The sequence below is a fragment of the Oncorhynchus mykiss genome, chromosome 17 (genome assembly GCF_013265735.2).
Source record: "Oncorhynchus mykiss isolate Arlee chromosome 17, USDA_OmykA_1.1, whole genome shotgun sequence".
Lineage (NCBI taxonomy): Eukaryota > Metazoa > Chordata > Actinopteri > Salmoniformes > Salmonidae > Oncorhynchus > Oncorhynchus mykiss.
Genome location: NC_048581.1, coordinates 21856589 through 21874507, shown reverse-complemented (window position 1 = coordinate 21874507; position 17919 = coordinate 21856589). Strand labels below are relative to the sequence as shown.

Sequence of the window (17919 nt, the reverse complement as noted above, 5' to 3'; positions counted from 1 at the left end):
ATACTAACGTCATTTTCCAACAGCAAGGCTCAGATCACCATGGCAGTGTTGCCATTGTTTATAAAAGGTTTCCTTTATAATGTAAAAAAAAACATGTCTCCAACACCCACTCACAAACTGAAATAATTTATGTTACATTATACAATCAATAAATGAGAGAGAGCCTCAATCACATCATTTATGCACTGTAGGCTACACAAATTGGTTCCTGTTTCAGTCATGTTTTTGTTCACGTGGGTTAAACAAAAACAATAATGATTGGTTGACAATGGAGACCCCACATGACAGGTGATGGATGCAGGAAGAGGTTGGTGAAGAGCAACTGCAGAAACTTGGTGTCAAATCTTCATGACCTTTGATCACATGATTTTTGTCAAGTTCATGCAGTCGACATATAGACCCACGTCAGAAATGTTTAATCCCCAGAATGCAACACACTTTGAAAAGAGGTGACCAACAATTGTCCCCGACTTGACAATAGTGATCAGCTCGAAGGTGCCCACTATCTCTATAAAATGTCTCCCTCATGTGGATGAAATATAACACAAGACAAGAAACTCATCACATCATCCTCTGATCATCTACCCTCTTTTGTGGATGGCTGCATTTGTTCCAATGTTGTCTCATCTTTGATTGCAGTACACATCCACAAACACAGACACTCGAAGGTAGCTGTTTAGATACTGTAGCTATGCATATATCTCCAGCCCTTTCAAACTCAACATCTGCCAAATAGTGGTTTCCCTATTCCGTCTGATGTTTCCGCTTGGCACTCCATCCCTACTAATTATCCTTGATTCCAAGGCTTTGCCTTGAAACTTCCCATCCACTTTTCAAGGACTTTATTTGGATCAACCGTTCAACTTTTCTTTCCCTTTGGAGTGTGTTGTTTTCTTCACCTGTTTCTTTCAGCACAGCAGGCAGACAATCTGTTCTTTTTTCTGGTCTTTTATATTCACCCCGAGTGCTCCAATCCTTCTGTACTTTATTGTACGGCCCTTAATGTCTAGAAATCTGCACTAACTCCCCTCTTCCACTGCTGTTGGCTGGCCTACAGTGACTGGATCTTTCATGGAAGTCGGAAGTCATTAAAACTCGTTTTTCAACCACTCCACAAATTTAGGACATCTGCTTTGTGCATGACACAAGTAATTTTTCCAACAATTGTTTACAGACAGATTATTTCACTTATAATTTACTGCATCACAATTCCAGTGCGTCAGAAGTTTACATACACTAAGTTGACTTTGCCTTTAAACAGCTTGGAAAATTCCAGAAAATGATGTCATGGCATTAGAAGCTGCTGATGGGCCAATTGACATAATTTGATTCAATTGGAGGTGTACCTGTGGATGTATTTCAAGGCCTACCTTCAAACTCAGTTTTACATTATGGAAAAATCTAAATAAATCAGCCAAGACCTCAGAAAATAATTGTAGACCTCCACAAGTCTAGTTCATCCTTCGGAGCAATTTCCAAACACCTGAAGGTACCACGTTCATCTGTACAAACAATAGTACGCAAGTATAAACACCATGGGACCACACAGCTGTCCTACTGCTCAGGAAGGAGACGTGTTCTGTCTCCTAGAGATGAACGTACTTTGGTGCGAAAAGTGCAAATCAATCCCAGAACAACAGCAAAAGACCTTGTGAAGATGCTGGAGGAAACAGGTACAAAAGTATCTATATCCACAGTAAAACGAGTTCTATATCGACATAACCTGAAAGGCCGCTCAGCAAGGAAGAAGCCACTGCTCCAAAACCAGCATTAAAAAAAAGCCAGACTACAGTTTGCCACTGCACATGGGGACAAAGATCATACTTTTTGGAGAAATGTCCTCTGGTCTGATGAAACAAAAATATAACTGTTTGGCCATAATGACCATCGTCATGTTTAGAGTAAAAAGGGGGATGCTTGCAAGCCGAAGAACACCATCCCAACCGTCAAGCACAGGGGTGGCAGCATCATGTTGTAGGGGTGCTTTGCTGCAGGAGGGACTGGTGCACTTCACAAAATAGATGGCATGATGAGGAAAAAAAATTATGTGGATATATTAAAGCAACATCTCAAGACATCAGTCAGGAAGTTAAAGCTTGGTCACAAATGGGTCTTCCAAATGGACAATGACCCCAAGCATACTTCCAAAGTTGTGGCAAAATGGCTTAAGGACAACAAAGACAAGGTATTGGAGTGGCCATCAAAGCCCTGACCTCAATCCTATAGAAAATTTGTGGGCAGAACTGAAAAAGCACATGCAAGCAAGGAGGCCTGAACAACATGACTCAGTTACACCAGCTCTGTCAGGAGGAATGGGCCAAAATTGACCCAACTTATTGTGGGAAGCTTGTGGAAGGCTACCTGAAACATTTGACCCAAGTTCAACAATTTAAAGGCAATGTTACCAAACACTAATTGAGTGTATGTAAACTTCTGACCCACTGGGAATGTGGTGAAAGAAATAAAAGCTGAAATAAATCATTTTCTCTACTATTATTCTGACATTTCACATTCTTAGAATAAAGTGGTGATCCTAACTGACCTGAAACAGGGATTTTTTACTAGGATTAAATGTCAGGAATTGTGGAAAACTGAGTTTAAATGTATTTGGCTAAGGTGTATGTAAACTTCCAACTTCAACTGTATGTAACTTAATCAGATCTGGGTTCAAATACTACAGTGGCAAGAAAAAGTATGTGAACCCTTTGGAATTACCTCAATTCCTGCATAAATTAGTCATACAATGTTTTCTGATCTTCATCTTAGTCACATCAATAGACAAACACAGTGTGCTTAAACTAATAACACACAAATTATTGTATTTTTCATGTCTATAATAAATACGTCATTTAAACATTCACAGTGTAGGTTGAAAAAAGTATTTGAACCCCTAGGCTGTTGACTTTTCCAAAAGCTAATTGGAGTCAGGAGTCAAACCAAAGTTGATTTGTTTGGAAGGAACACACAACACTATGTGTGGAGAAAAAAAGGCACAGCACACCAACATCCAACCTCATCCCAACTGTAAAGTATGGTGGAGGGAGCATCATGGTTTGGGGCTGCTTTGCTGCCTGGACAGCTTGGCCTGGACAGCTTGCTATCATCGACAGAAAAATTAATTCCCAAGGTTATCAATACATTTTGCAGAAGAATGTAAGGCTATCTGTCCTCGAATTTAAGCTCAACAGAAGTTGAGAACAGGACAATGACCCAAAACACAAGTAAATCAACAAGAGAATGGCTTCAACAAAAGAAAACATGCCTTCTGGAGAGGCCCAGTCAGAGTCCTGACCTCAACCCGATTTAGATGCTGTGGCATGACCTCGAGAGCAGTTCACACCAGACATCCTAAGAATATTGCTGAACTGAAATAGTTTTGTAAAGATTAATGGTGGAAAATTCCTCCAGACCACTGTGCAGGTCTGATCCGCAACTACAGACAATGTTTGGTTGAGTTTATTGCTGCCAAAGGAGGGTCAACCAGTTATTGAATCCAAAGTTTCACATACTTTTCCCACCCTGCACTGTGAATGTTTACATGGTGAGTTCAATAAAGACATGAAAACATAGAATTGTTTGTGTTGTTAGTTTAAACAGACTTTGTTTGTCTGTTGTTGTGACTTAGATGAAGATCAGATCAAAGTGTATGACCAATTTATGCAGAAATCCAGGTTATTCCAAACGGTTCACATACTTTTTAATATTTAAATGAATTGCTCATACATTCGAAGTAAGTATTCTGATCTTTTATTTGAAAAGATAAGTAGTTTAATTTTTGTATGTACTTGGAAATACACTTAAACTTTTTGAAAAACTCAAATACACTCTCATGAATTTACATAAGAATTTGAAAATACTGTCAAATAATACAATTTGGCAGACTCTTTGGTTTTTACAAATAACCATTCAAATACAAAAATAAAAGTTATTGTTTTGGGTTGTGTATTTGAAAAAGTTTTTTATATATACCAGACACTAAAAATATACTGTACACGTTTTTGAACACAGGTCTGCACTTAAATATAGCATTTGCATGAAAATACACAAATGTATTGTAATATTTTGCATTGTATTGTTTCTTTGTGATTGCATTTGAAATCTTCAACTGTTATTTTTTCTGAAGACAGATTCCAAATCTTCTTTCTCTGTTAGACCCTCCAGGCCCTATTAGTCTACTGAGGTCAGTCAGTTGTGATTGTAACCATCAGATCAGTGCCAATGCTGACAAACTAGGCTAAAATCTCAGTGGTGAGTAGCCACTGAGCTGTGGTCAACTCACAGATGGCAGACTTTCCCTCTCATAAAGACACACCGTGCCCGCCAGAGCGCACACACACAGCCTACAGATTCAGGCAGAAAACAATACGGACTCTAAAACAGACATAACAATTGTCACAAAGCTAATTATTTACATTCATTTATTTGTTTATTTTACAACTCAATTTTAGGATGAGTTTCTCCTGCCTGCTTCACCTCCTAAAAAGATGTTAAATGTTTTTGAGAAGCAATATAGATACATTAAATGGAGGCCACACAGTATAATTTATTGCTGCTTTCTACATATTATCAAAGCCACTGAAACGTATACTGCGCCATAGATATTTTATTTATTTATTTTATTTTACCTTTATTTAACCAGGTAGGCAAGTTGAGAACAAGTTCTCATTTACAATTGCGACCTGGCCAGGTGGGTTCAAATAGTATTTGTTTTCTTTCCAATACTTATTTACCTGCTCTTAATTGAGCTTGCCTGGCAGAATGGAACCAATAGAATAGTCCAAAAAGTGCAAACCCTGTCAATCTGGCACTCCAGGCTGGCTCAAGCAACCTTCAAAGGCATTTGAAAGAGAACCAATACTAGTTGAACTCAGGTCTGTTTTGACCTCTGACCTTGAGATCGCCTTGTATGAATGACTGGCAGAATTCCCGCACACGCTCGTTGGAGATCTCTCCCTCGGGCATGAGCCACTTCATATCTGAGTCTCCGTCATAAATGCCCAAAGGTCACGTGAAGTCAGGCTGAGGTAGCCCAGAGATTTCTCATTGGACTTCACCCCGTGTACCAGCACAAACAGGAACTGTGACAAAGAAATCAGGGTAATGTTCAGTAGAGCACACTGTAGCAAATACGTTTGGCAACAGAAACTAAAACTAAAATCTGTGATTTTATTGGACGAGACCAATGTCAAAAGTAGTGCACTATATATAATATACAGTACATTGAGATTCTGGGACTCAAAACATCGGACTCCATTGATCCAATTTGCAAATTAAATTCAAGATTCAATGAAAGAGTTGATTCAAAAGAGCCAATTCCAAATAGTGGATTAGGGACATTATCTCAAGATTTGAATCAAATGGCCGATATAACAGAGGTTTTGTTGAGTCGCTCTTTTCAGGTCCAGTTGCTGCTTGCCTGCTCTCACCTTCCCAACAAATTCTGGGGCCAGAGCTCCTAGTCGGTCCTTGAGCACTTTATAGTCACCACTCCCCCTGTTGATGAAGAGCAGGAGGTGTGCCTTCACCTCAGACTGGAACAGACCCACTGCTGTCTGAGAGGAGAGGAGAGTGAGAGAGCTATAGGAAATAGATATCAATAGATATGTGCCAGTACATTAACTGTCTGTAGGTATAGTCTGGTTATATGACTGAACATGACAGGCTAATAATACAAAGATGTGCTGGCAAGATGTAATCATAACCAGGCTGGTATAACTGTTAATAGGTGCTGTTGTATAGAGTAGTGTGTAAGGTGTAGATGAACAGTGCTGTGGTCAGTGACTACCACTTGGTTGTACTCGGTGATGTAGCGAAGCTCGTTCATGGTGATAAAGCGAGCAAGGCCGTCCGCCTCCACTTTCTTGGTCTCAGAGAGCTGAAGGTTGTCTTGGTGGTTATCTGCCTGAACACACACACATAAATCACATTTTTCAGTTGATATTTTCTTGTAAATTTGTAGTTGTAACGGGAGTCAAGCAGGTGATTTCTGATGGACAAAGTGAAAGGTGTGGTGTAGTAGTTTACTTTTCTGAAGATGGTGACAGTGTCAGACACGATGCTGAGTTTGGCCCATGCCTCCTTATCGCTGCACAGAGCCACAGGGATATGCTTCACAGACTTAGCTGCCTCCACAAACTCCTTGTAGCCAAAAGTCTCATCTGAGGGAGTCTGAGAGAGAGAGGGAAAGAGATTGCGAGATTGCGAGAAAGAGAGAGAGAGAGAGACAGAGAAAGAGAGAGAGAGAGAGAGACGGGGGGCAGAGAGAGGGGGCAGACAGAGAGGGAGAGAGAATGTTTGAGTCTGTTAACACTCACTACAGTGATATACCATTGAAGTCTGTTTTTGAGATTCAAATTGCCACTTAGCCCATGTGAATTTCAGTGAATAATATTTTGGTCCCTTGTATTTGTTATACAATCATCCTCAAAGAATGTCTTGAAATAATATTTTGGTCCCCAGCAGGTACATGGCAGTCCACCATTTACTCTCTCTCTCTCTCGCTCTCTCTCTCTCTCTCTCTCTCTCTCTCTCTCTCTCTCTCTCTCTCTTTCCATCTCTCTCCTCCATCTTCTCTCTCTCCTCCACTCCTTTCTCTCTATCTCTCTCTCTTTCTCCTCCACTCCTTTCTCTCTGCACCACTCCTTCTCTCCACCCTTCACCCACGCTCTGTTTACACTTGTTTACAGCGACCTCCTCTGTGCCAATTCCTCAGATGCATCCTCATTTCCTTGTCCAGCGGCCTGCCGTCCGCCAGCCAGCCATCGTCCCCCGCATGACAGCGATCGTCCCCCGAGTTTGGCCAAAGGGCTCGGGCCGCCACTTGACACTCTGGGACGTCCGCCTACTATCCTCAAGGCAGCGCCAGCTAGTCACTTCATGTGCCAAGTGTGTGGCCAGCCACAAGAAATAGTTTCTCGCCAAACCTGACAGCAGCTGGGACTGTAGCTACGAACAGTCAACAGTGCACAGGAAGGAATGCATGTTTTTTTTTTCTCGACTCAAATCTGAGTTATGGTTTATATCTGGCTGGCCCCATCCGGCTGCACGTTAGTGGTGTAGCGTCTAGCCAACGATGCTAAAAATCTGCGTTACATTTCCCTCCCTCCCCTCCCATCCTGCCCTTCCCACGCTTGTTTCCTGTCTGACCTCAAAGAACCCGATGACGACCACCTCAGAGGCTTCGATGAAGGCCTCGGCTGCAGTGACATCACTCAGGGTTGGGAGGGCGTTGTCTGTAGGGAGAGAGAGAGAACGGTGGGGGGGGGGGGGGGGGGGGGGGAATGATGGAATTAGTTGGACAAGCCCTAACCCAACTACCTACCACCATTCCATCTCTTTGGAAACATGGAGAGGAAAAATCCATCAATCTGTAGAATGGCTCTCAGGAAACCAGTCATAGGCTCAATCCCAATGTCAATTTCAGCATACCATTTAGAATGAAGCAATGTATTGGGCATATATATTCTAAGGGGTATACTGGTGTGCATATCGTAACATAGAGGTCAAAAAGATAGAAGAGAATATCACACCATTCAGGAAGGACTTTAAAGAAAAGAAAACAGGAAATAAAGACTAAAAAGACGTCTAGGAAATCTAAAAACATGTACGTGACCAAAGGCAAAGAGATTCTCACCTTCAGCTATGACTGAGGCAGCCAGGAGGGAGAGAATCAGAGAGAGCAGCGGTGCCATAACTTTATCGGCAGGCTGTAGACAACAAAGGGCCTCAGAAAAGTTTGTCCGTTTTTGATTCTATGCCGGACGGTTGAGGTGCCTGTATGAGAAGCTGACAGGTGTTATTGATAGGTTAAGTTCAGCGAGTGTTGTTACCGTATCAGTTCATGAGTGTGGCTGGGTGGGTGGGTGGGCGCGTATGACTAAGAATGTACCTTCTAACCTGAGGATACACATGCAAAATGTTTTTGTTTTTTTACTTCAGAATCTCAATATGAAAAAATCCCAAGCAGTCAAATCTGACACATATTTTCAGCCCATACAGACACCTCACTCAACAAGGATGTATATCTCTAGTATGATCCAGATTGTTCGGTACATAAATATCTGTAGTATCTAAATGGTCTAGTCAATTTGAAGTGGGCATATATTTTCATTATCCATTTTTCCCTACTAATTCTGTAATGTCCTGCTGTTCACCTAAATGACAGCATTATTTTTCTGACAGAGCAATGCCACTTTATAGGAATTCGATTTGTATGCATGAGTGCATGCCGTTCAATCTAATGCAGGGTTGGATGTGGCCCTCCCTCCTGTGGTGACTTGGCCACACTGCACTCTGAATCAGCAGGGTGTGTATACCCACCGATGACACTGGTCTGGCCATAGTGGTGGCACGCAACAGGCAGCTAGCTGTTTGGTCTGACTGACCCTAGAGAATAAGCCAACCAGCTATTTTAGTATCCAATGGACACGCAACAAACCAAACATTTTGTAACATGTTTATCTTTGGAAGATGTATTGATGAAGCAGGAGAAGTATTTTAGATTGTTGAATGTGTAGTATGATTGATTTATTTCAAATAAAGTTTCAATTAAAAGCAATTTGAGAGGAAATGTGTGCTGAAAATTTGAGAATTTGTTTAAGGTGTATAGATTTTCTGTATTATAGAGTCTGAGTACGCAAACTACCCAAAGTACAGTACACTATGTGCCATTTAAAAATGAACCAACGAGCGGCTTAAAGGAATACTCCATTCAGAAATGATCTTTTGGTAGTTTTCACATTAGTCCACTGTTGAACTAACTTGCATAACACATCCTCATGATGATGTGGCAAGTTACAATTATCTTTTTGAAAGTCCTATGTCTTGAAAATGTGATCGCTGACATTCAAAGCCTTTTGGGACTAATGAAAAAAATACCAACATTCCGTTTTTTGAGGAGATTATTCCATTAAAATGAAAGCAGTTCCCACATTTGAAAATATTGCCCTCTAATACCAGAGTCACCTGTGTCACAGTCCTGCTAGATGATTCATAAACAGCTTGTAACCAGCTTAAGACTTGTCATAGCGAGGGCAATCCTCCTTGGTTAGCGTAACCCAGCGTAACCCAGGGTCCCTGGGACATCCCTACCCTAAACCCTAACCTTAACCACAACTTTCCTTAACCATAACCATAGCCTTAACCATTTTGTATGTCAACTTCTGTGTGGTAGGGATATACGGAAGATCCCGAATAGCAAGGACCAATCCTCCTTAGTGATGAGTTGTGGGACATCCCTATCAGCAATAACCTAAGTGACCCTGTAGAGTGCTCACAACTAGATATGATTTTATCATATTTTTACTTGTTTATAATATTGTAAAACAATTTAACTGCATAATTAACATGTACTCTAAAAAAAATTGGAAAAACAAATATATCTACATATAGCGTACCAGTCAAAAGTTTAGATACACCTACTCATTCAAGGACTTTTTTTATTTTTTATTTTACTATTTTCTACATTGTAGAATAATAGTGAAGGCATCAAAACTATGAAATAACACTTATGGAATCATGTAGTAACCAAAAAAGTGTTAAACAAAAAGAAAACAAACTCAACATCAAGTCTCTATGGTCATTGTTGTTCCTGAAAATAAAAATGGGAGTTCATTTCATATTATCCACGACTGTAGCGTGTGTTGCTTGCCACATTCCAAGTGCTTCATGTCCGTCTTACATACTGTAACTTCCTGTATCTACACTACAGTATAGTAAACATGTAGGTATAATCTGTTGGTTGTGCAATACCTTGCAATGTCAACTGAATGATGAAAGTTGATGATGTTAAGTATCGTGATATGTGTCAATGTTGGCTTAGCTCTCTTTGGCGATGTGAACTTGTGAATTTAAAAGATCCCTCAACATGCTCTAGTTATATCTCATATCGGGTCTCAAGCAGGCACTTTTTTTCCCCATCCTCTCTCCAATCAATACAGGAGAAAGTTACATACACATATCCCATGTTTATGAACAAGTATTTAATATCAGATAATAAGTAACCTGGTGAATAAGGGCTGAAACGTCGCCAATAAAAACCTCATGAGAGCATAGATAGCAGTGTTCTAAGTCTCCATTTACCTTTTGTCTCTTTCTAACCACCTCAATGTCTGCAATGTACGCATGGGGCTCCCGAGTGGCGCAGCGGTCTAAGGCACTGCATCTCAGTGCTAGAGGCATCACTAAAGACCCTGGTTCGACTCCAGGCTGTATCACAACTGGCTGTCCCATAGGGCGGTGTACAATTGGCCCACCGTTATCCGGGTTAGGGTTTGGCCGGTGTAGGCCGTAAATAAGAATTTGTTCTTAACTGACTTGCCTAGTTAAATTAAAAAAGAAATACATGTGAATCTACTGTACGTGTATATTATTAACAGAGTATTAGTGACAGCGCCATATTAAGCCAGTAAGGCTTCTTAAGAGCTAAACTCATGAGAGCCTCAAAACGTATGTTGTGTCTCTACTCCACTCAGACATTCTCCACTCTCTTTGGCATATCTCTGTATGAGCTCACATGTATGTACAGTATCTATAGCTGCATGATCTCATATGTATGCACAGTATCTATATGTATCTATGTATCCATAGCTGCATGATCTCATATGTATGCACAGTATCTATATGTATCTATGTATCCGTAGCTACATGATCTCATATGTATGCACAGTATCTATATGTTATGTATCTATATATCCATAGGTGCATGATATCCTTCCCCCAACTGTTGTGACCTCGAACTCCAATTCATCAAGGTTTTGCTCAGAGTTAACACACTCATTGTTCCATGTTTCTGAGAAACTCTACTCCACTTGGCTGATCTCCTCCTCTCTTATTCCCACTTGTTCACTCCTCCTTTAGCCTCTGATGTTATTTCACAGTCTAGTGAATCAAAAGGTTTCCTTCCACTACAGTCCCAGAGTAATCTCTAGCTTTTGGAAACAAATGCTTTGTTAAAACCTGTTAAGGATATGGCAGACTTATGCCCCCTTTGGAGGAATTGGGTACCCCTAGTAAACTGGAAAAAAAATCTGTCAAAAATTGCTAATATATGCATATAATAATTATTATTGGATAGAAAACACTCTAAAGCTTCTAAAACCGTTGGAATTATGTTTGTAAGTATAGCAGAATTCACAGGGCAGGCATTCTTCCAAACTAGTTTTTGTGGTCATGAAAGTTGGAGCAACTTTGACGTCATCGCCCCCACCCTTCCCAACCAGTTATGATTCTGGGGAGACTTTCTATGTCTTCCACTAGATGTCCTCATTCAGTAGAGCTTTTAATCGTTCAAATCCCGCGAGAATTGGCCCTATGGGAGTGAAATTAGTGCGTGCCATGAGAAAATATGTTGTGCGTTGTGGCGCGAATTGGTCCCAGCCATTCCTTTGTTCCAGCACTCAAGAGAAGGACAGACGATGACCGATTGAATTGAAATTTGTTTTGTGTGTTTAAAACATCATAAAGCTTGCTTCTGCACTTAGTTTGACCTGTTTAGTCGACATATAATATGTAATTTTGAAGTTTTGATGCGCAACTTTTCCGGACCAGAGGACATTTTGGGTGCATTTCAGCTGATGTTATTAGCAGTAGCTAATACAAAGACGCAAGACTTGAAACCAAACAATGTATTGGGTAAGTATGAAGCCTTCCAGAACATTCTGAACGAAGACCATCGAAGGTAAGGGAATATTTATGCTGAAATCTGTGTTTCTGTTGACTCCAACATTACCGAGAAATGTAGCTTGTATCTGAGCGCCGTCTCAGAATATTGAATAGTGTGCGATTTCTGTAACGTTAAAAAGAATTGTAACAAAGTGATTGCATAAAGAAGCAGTGTATCTTTCTAACTATATGTAGAACACGTGTATTTAGTCATAGTTTATGATGTCTATTTACGTTATCTTGCCGCGCTACCTAGATTTCCTGCGGACATTTTTGAGTAATTTCTGAACATGAACTCACTGTAAATGGACATTTATGGATATAAATGGCATATTATTGAAAAAAAAAATGTACTGTGTAACATGTCCTATTACTGTCATCTGATGAAGATTTTCAAAAGGTTAGTGAATTATTTATTTTTTAATCCTGCGTTTGTTGATTGCTTGTTTTGGCTATTCAAATGAGCTGTGTCTGGTGGTGGTTTGACATATATATGTGCTATGTTTTCGCCGTAAAACATTTTAGAAATCTGACTTGCTGGCTAGATGAACAAGGTGTTTATCTTTCATTTGAGCTATTGGACTTGTTAATGTGTGGAGGTTAAATATTTCTAAGAATATTTTTGCGTTCCATGCGCCACCGTTCCATCTGAACGTGGGAGGGTAGAGTCCCAAATGGGAACCAATATCTTATAAAGGTTAAAGAGACTGATTACATGTAAGGCCTTTGCTGTAAACTGGCCCGGGTGTTTTAAAACATGTTGTAAAATCTTAACACTGAAATACTGCCAAAAACATTTGGAATGAGAAGAGGAAAACGAGAGAGTTGGAGTGGAGGGAAGACAGACAAATGAATGTTCAAATTCGTGCATCTTCTGATGTTCTTGTCTGAGAGAGAAAGAGAGAAGGATGAGAAAAGTGAAAGATGATTCATGGTGACTGAGTTTTTAATTTATAAACACCTGGAATCTGAGAAAGAGATGATGACTGGACAGATAGATGGATGGGTGGATGGATGGGTGATGAAAGAGGCACACGTGAGAGTATTAATATGGCTTTATCACTGATACTCTGAGAGAGTTAATACTACACACAAGCTCGGGTGTTCAGTCCCAAGGTAGGTTAAGCATCTCAACAGGCAGAGATGAATCCAGAAGGTGATGATGGGTAAACACACCTGACAACAACCAGGTATAACGTGAGGTGATGGTGATGGGTAAACACACCTGACAACAGCCAGGTATAACGTGAGGTGATGGTGATGGGTAAACACACCTGACAACAACCAGGTATAACGTGAGATGATGGTGATGGGTAAACACACCTGACAACAACCAGGTATAACGTGAGATGATGGTGATGGGTAAACACACCTGACAACAACCAGGTATAACGTGAGATGATGGTGATGGGTAAACACACCTGACAACAACCAGGTATAACGTGAGGTGATGGTGATGGGTAAACACACCTGACAACAACCAGGTATAACGTGAGGTGATGGTGATGGCACATCCACCGCGTATTTATATGTTTTAAGCTCTCTACATGTCAGTTCCAAACGGGACTGATTATTTGTATTTTTATCCTTAACATGGAAGATAGAATTGAAAGCAAGCAGTGCACTGGAATGACATTCATATTTACTGGAATGGCATTCACTCTCATGGGATGGGTGGCCAAAAATAACTAACTTAAAGCCACACCCCCAATAAGCCACGAATATGACCGCATTGAGGCATATGTCACTGTGCTTCTATGGCAGTAAGCACCATGCCACTGCAAACAAGACAGTTCATAATCCAGTGCCTTTATCACAGTCGACACAGCTATATTTTAGCTTTCATTTACTTTAAGAATGCAACATTTTCATCTCTACTTCATGGAAAAATGTGTAGAATTGCAGGATGTTAGCTGTGACACGTCTGCCTTTAACACTATGACATGGGGATACAAATTTAACAAACATAGTTACGTCACAATCATTTATTAGCCATATGTGTAAAGTACAAGCAGCATAATACCCTGCATCCCACTGCTGGCTTGCCTCTGAAGCTAAGCAGGGTCAGTTCAGGGCCCGATTTCCCAATAGCGTTGGAATTTAGGCTTGCAATGGCCGAAGATGTAACATACATTTCCCAAAACACCACGTAGAGAGAGCGTTCGATAAGCGTGTCAATGAGTCATGTGTCGATACTGATAGGATAGCTTTCTCCATTCAAATCTTACCTTAAAGCTGCAATATGTAACTTTTTAGAAATCGGTAAATATGTTCTATGTGCGCTATTTCTATGCTTCCCATTCTTAAGTTTAGTTTTTGTGTCTATTACCTTCGGCTTTGTTCACCTGCTTCAAACAGCTGAAAATACAATATTTTGGTTATGGAAAAGGTATTTCACAGCGGTTTAGATGGTACAATGATTCTCTACACAACGACTGTTTCTTTTGTCAGTTAAAATGAAATTAGGCGAACTATTAGAATTTTAGCAACCAGGAAATGGCGGAGCAATTTTTGCATATTGCACCCTTAACATTAGAATTATTCCACAATACTGACAATGGATCAGCTCCTAGAAAGACACAGTATTACCACCTATGGCTGCAAAGATTGAGGGGACTTATTCTAAGACTTACCCTATAATAATGCACTAAATCAAGATTTGGGACATCATTGTGCTCATGTTAGGCTACACGAGTGGTGCAGCGGTCTAAGGCACTGCATCTCAGTGCTAGAGGCGTCACTACAGACACCCTGGTTCAAATCCAGGCTGTATCACAACCGGCCCTGATTGGGAGTCTCATGGGGTGGCGCACAATTGGTTCAGTGCTGTCTGGGTTTGGGCAGTGTAGGCCGTTATTGTAAATAAGAATTTGTTCTTGCCTAGTTAAATAAAGGTAAAATAAAAAAATCCTGAAATATATTGAGACAAATTACTTTTGGGAAACCGGACCCTGGTCAGTCCCTTGATGGGAGACCAGATGCCGATGGAAGTGGTGTTGGAGGGCCAGTAGGGGACCTCTTCCCTCTGGTCTTAGGAGATTCCAATGCCCCAGGGCTGTGAAGGGGACATTGTCCTGAGTAGGGTGCCGTCTTTCGGATGGGACATTAATTGGGTGTCCTGACTGTCTGTGGTCATTAAAAATACCATTGCACTTATCGTAGGAGTAGGGGTGTTAACCCCAGTGCGGTACCCTGGCCAAATTCCCAACCTGGCACCTTTCTATCATGACCACCTAATCATCCCCCTGATTCCCAATTGGCATATATCACTCCTCACCTCTCCACCATGATAGGTGATGTGTGTTGAGTGTTCTGGCACAAAATAGTTGCCGTCCATCACCCAAGTGGGTGCTACACATTGGTGGTGGAAGAGGTGAGTTTCCCCCCTTGCTATGTACAGCGCTTTGAGGAGTGAGCATCTACTGTCGGTGGATCCAAGGCGCTATATAAACGCGATCAATCATTATTATTATTACTGTTATTATTAGAATTTACAATGAGTGTACAATACAACAACAACAAAACTTCCATGTATCTTATTCATTGATGATGTAAATTCATTCATGATGAAGGTTAATTTTACACTCAGTAACTTGTATAAATAGATTTTTAAACTCAATTTACTGTCATTACTGCATTTCCCTGGTGTTGTCTCTGAAGTCATCACAGTTTGTTTGAGGTAAAAGCTGATCTGTAGATTACAAAGCCTCACCGTCTTCTGAGTTATTAACAGGCGAAGACAAATTTACGTCCCAAATGCTACCCTATTCCCTACATAGTGCAGTACTTTTGATCAGACCACCGGATTCTATTCAAAGGGAAGGCACTACGTAGGGAATAGGGTGCCATTTGGGACTCAAGCAGAGCCTACCAGAAGAAAGACAAAGGAAAGGGGGATATCAAATGGAGGCAGCCAATCTTGGCTCAGGATTACGAAAGAGGGAGGAGCAGGGAATAAGGCCACGTTAGGGCAAGAGTTAAATCTGTCTAAACGTTCTGCCTAAACAGAAGTTATATAACATTTAACCCACTGGTGCTGGAGGACTTCTGTACTGAACACCATTGGTGTTGGCAGACTCACTCCACGCCCATGTGGTACAGATGTTTACCTTGACAGAGTTGACCTTGTGTCTTTATTGACCTTTTATTTCAGTATTTGCACTGTCTCTATGCACACTCTCAGGGCCCTACACACTCGCACACACTGTCACTCCAACACACACACAAACGCTCACTCAAACATAATATGCACATACATTTATACTGTCTCTACACACTAATACACCCACTCACATACAAGCTGCTGCTACTCTGTTAATCTAATATCCTGTTGCCTACCTCCATCACTCCAGTATCCCTGTATGTGTAAATATGGTATTGGAATTGAGTTCTAAATATTTGCTGAATATACAGTACCAGTTAAAAGTTTGGACACACCTACTCATTAAAGGGTTTTTCTTTATTTGTACTATTTTCTACATTGTAGAATAATAGTGAAGACATCAAAACTATGAAATAGCAAATATGGAATCATGTAGTAACCAAACAAGTGTTATATATATATTTTATATTTGAGTTTCTTCAAAGTGGCCACCCTTTGCCTTAATGACAGCTTTGCACACTCTTGACATTCTCTCAACTAGCTTCATGAGGTAGTCACATGGAATACATTTCAATTAACAGGTGTGTCTTGTTAAAAGTTAATATGTGGAATTGATTTCCTTCTTAATGCGTTTGCGCCAATCAGTTGTGTTGTGATAAGGTAGAGGTGGTATACAGAAGATAGCCCTATTTGGTAAAATACCAAGTCCATATTATGAACAGCTCAAATAAGCGAAGAGAAAGACAATCCATCATTACTTTAAGATACGAAGATCAGTCAATGCGGAACATTTCAAGAACTGAAAGTTTCTTCAAGTGCAGTCACAAAAACCATCAAGCGCAATGATGAAACTGGCTCTCATGAGGACCGCCACAGGAAAGGAAGACCCAGAGTTACCTCTGCTGCAGAGAATAAGTTCATTAGAGTTCCCAGGCTCAGAAATTGCAGCCCAAATAAATGCTTCACAGAGTTCAAGTAACAGACACATCTCAACATCAACTGTTCAGAGGAGACTGTGTGAATCAGGCCTTCATGGTCAAATTGCTGCAAAGAAATCACTACTGAAGGACATCAATAAGAAGAAGAGACTTGCTTGGGCCAAGAAACACGAGCAATGGACATTAGACCGGTGGAAATCTGTCCATTGGTCTGATGAGTCCAAATTTGCGATTTTTGGTTCCAACCGCTGCGTCTTTGTGAGACACAGTGTAGGTGAATGGATGATTTCCGTATGTGTGGTTTATTTAGAATTCAAGGCACACTTAACCAGCATTGCTACCACAGCATTCGGCAGTGATACGCCATCCCATCTGGTTTGGGCTTAGTGGGACTATCATTTGTTTTTCAACAGGACAATGGCCCAACACACCTCCAGGCTGTGTAAGGGCTATTTGACCAAGAAGGGGAGTGATGGAGTGCTTACTTAGTGTTTTTCATATTTCTTATTACTATAATTTTTTTGTAATACATTGTTATTAATTATTGCATTGTTGGGCTTTGAGTTTGCAAGAAAGACATTTCAATGTACTTGTAACATTAAAACTTGAAGTTGTAAAGTCTGCTTCCAACTCACACCCTCAAACACGTAGATTCCCTGAACACAGCTTACTTTCCAGACCATTTTCCGGCTCACTGTCAAACACCTAGATCTCCTGAATGCAGCTCACTCTCTAGATCCCAATCACCTGAATTCTAATCACCTGTTCACACACCTGTATGTCATTATCACACACTATTTAGTTCAGTTCTTTGCACCCCATCACTGTGAGGTATTGTTGGTTTTGTGACACATGTCTTTTGGAGCGCTGTTGCCTGTGATTTTTGCCTATTCCCTGCCTGATTTCCTGTTATCTACCTATTTCCTGATCTCCCGGACTACATTACTATCATTTTCCCTGCCTGTACTGTTGCCCTTTTGGACCCCCTGTGTATGACCTTCTGCCTGCCCCTGGACCCAGCTACCTGCCTCCTCCTGTGGTCCATTGCGCCCCGAGTTTGAAACCAGCTCTCTGTCTCCCCTCGTGTTCATTACAGATGTAGGACCTTAATTTGAGCCAGTTTGCTACAGCAGGAAAACAATCCTGCAGCAACAGGAAATGTGAATTATTATGTGGATTATAATTTATGGACATGTTTGTATGAGTTGATGGAATTTT

At 40.8% G+C, this 17919-nt stretch overlaps 1 pseudogene; it reads right to left on the bottom strand.

Annotated features, from left to right (window-relative positions):
* Positions 1-4697: 4697 nt before the first annotated feature.
* LOC110495102 lies at positions 4698-7769 on the bottom strand (annotated as a pseudogene).
* Positions 7770-17919: the final 10150 nt, after the last annotated feature.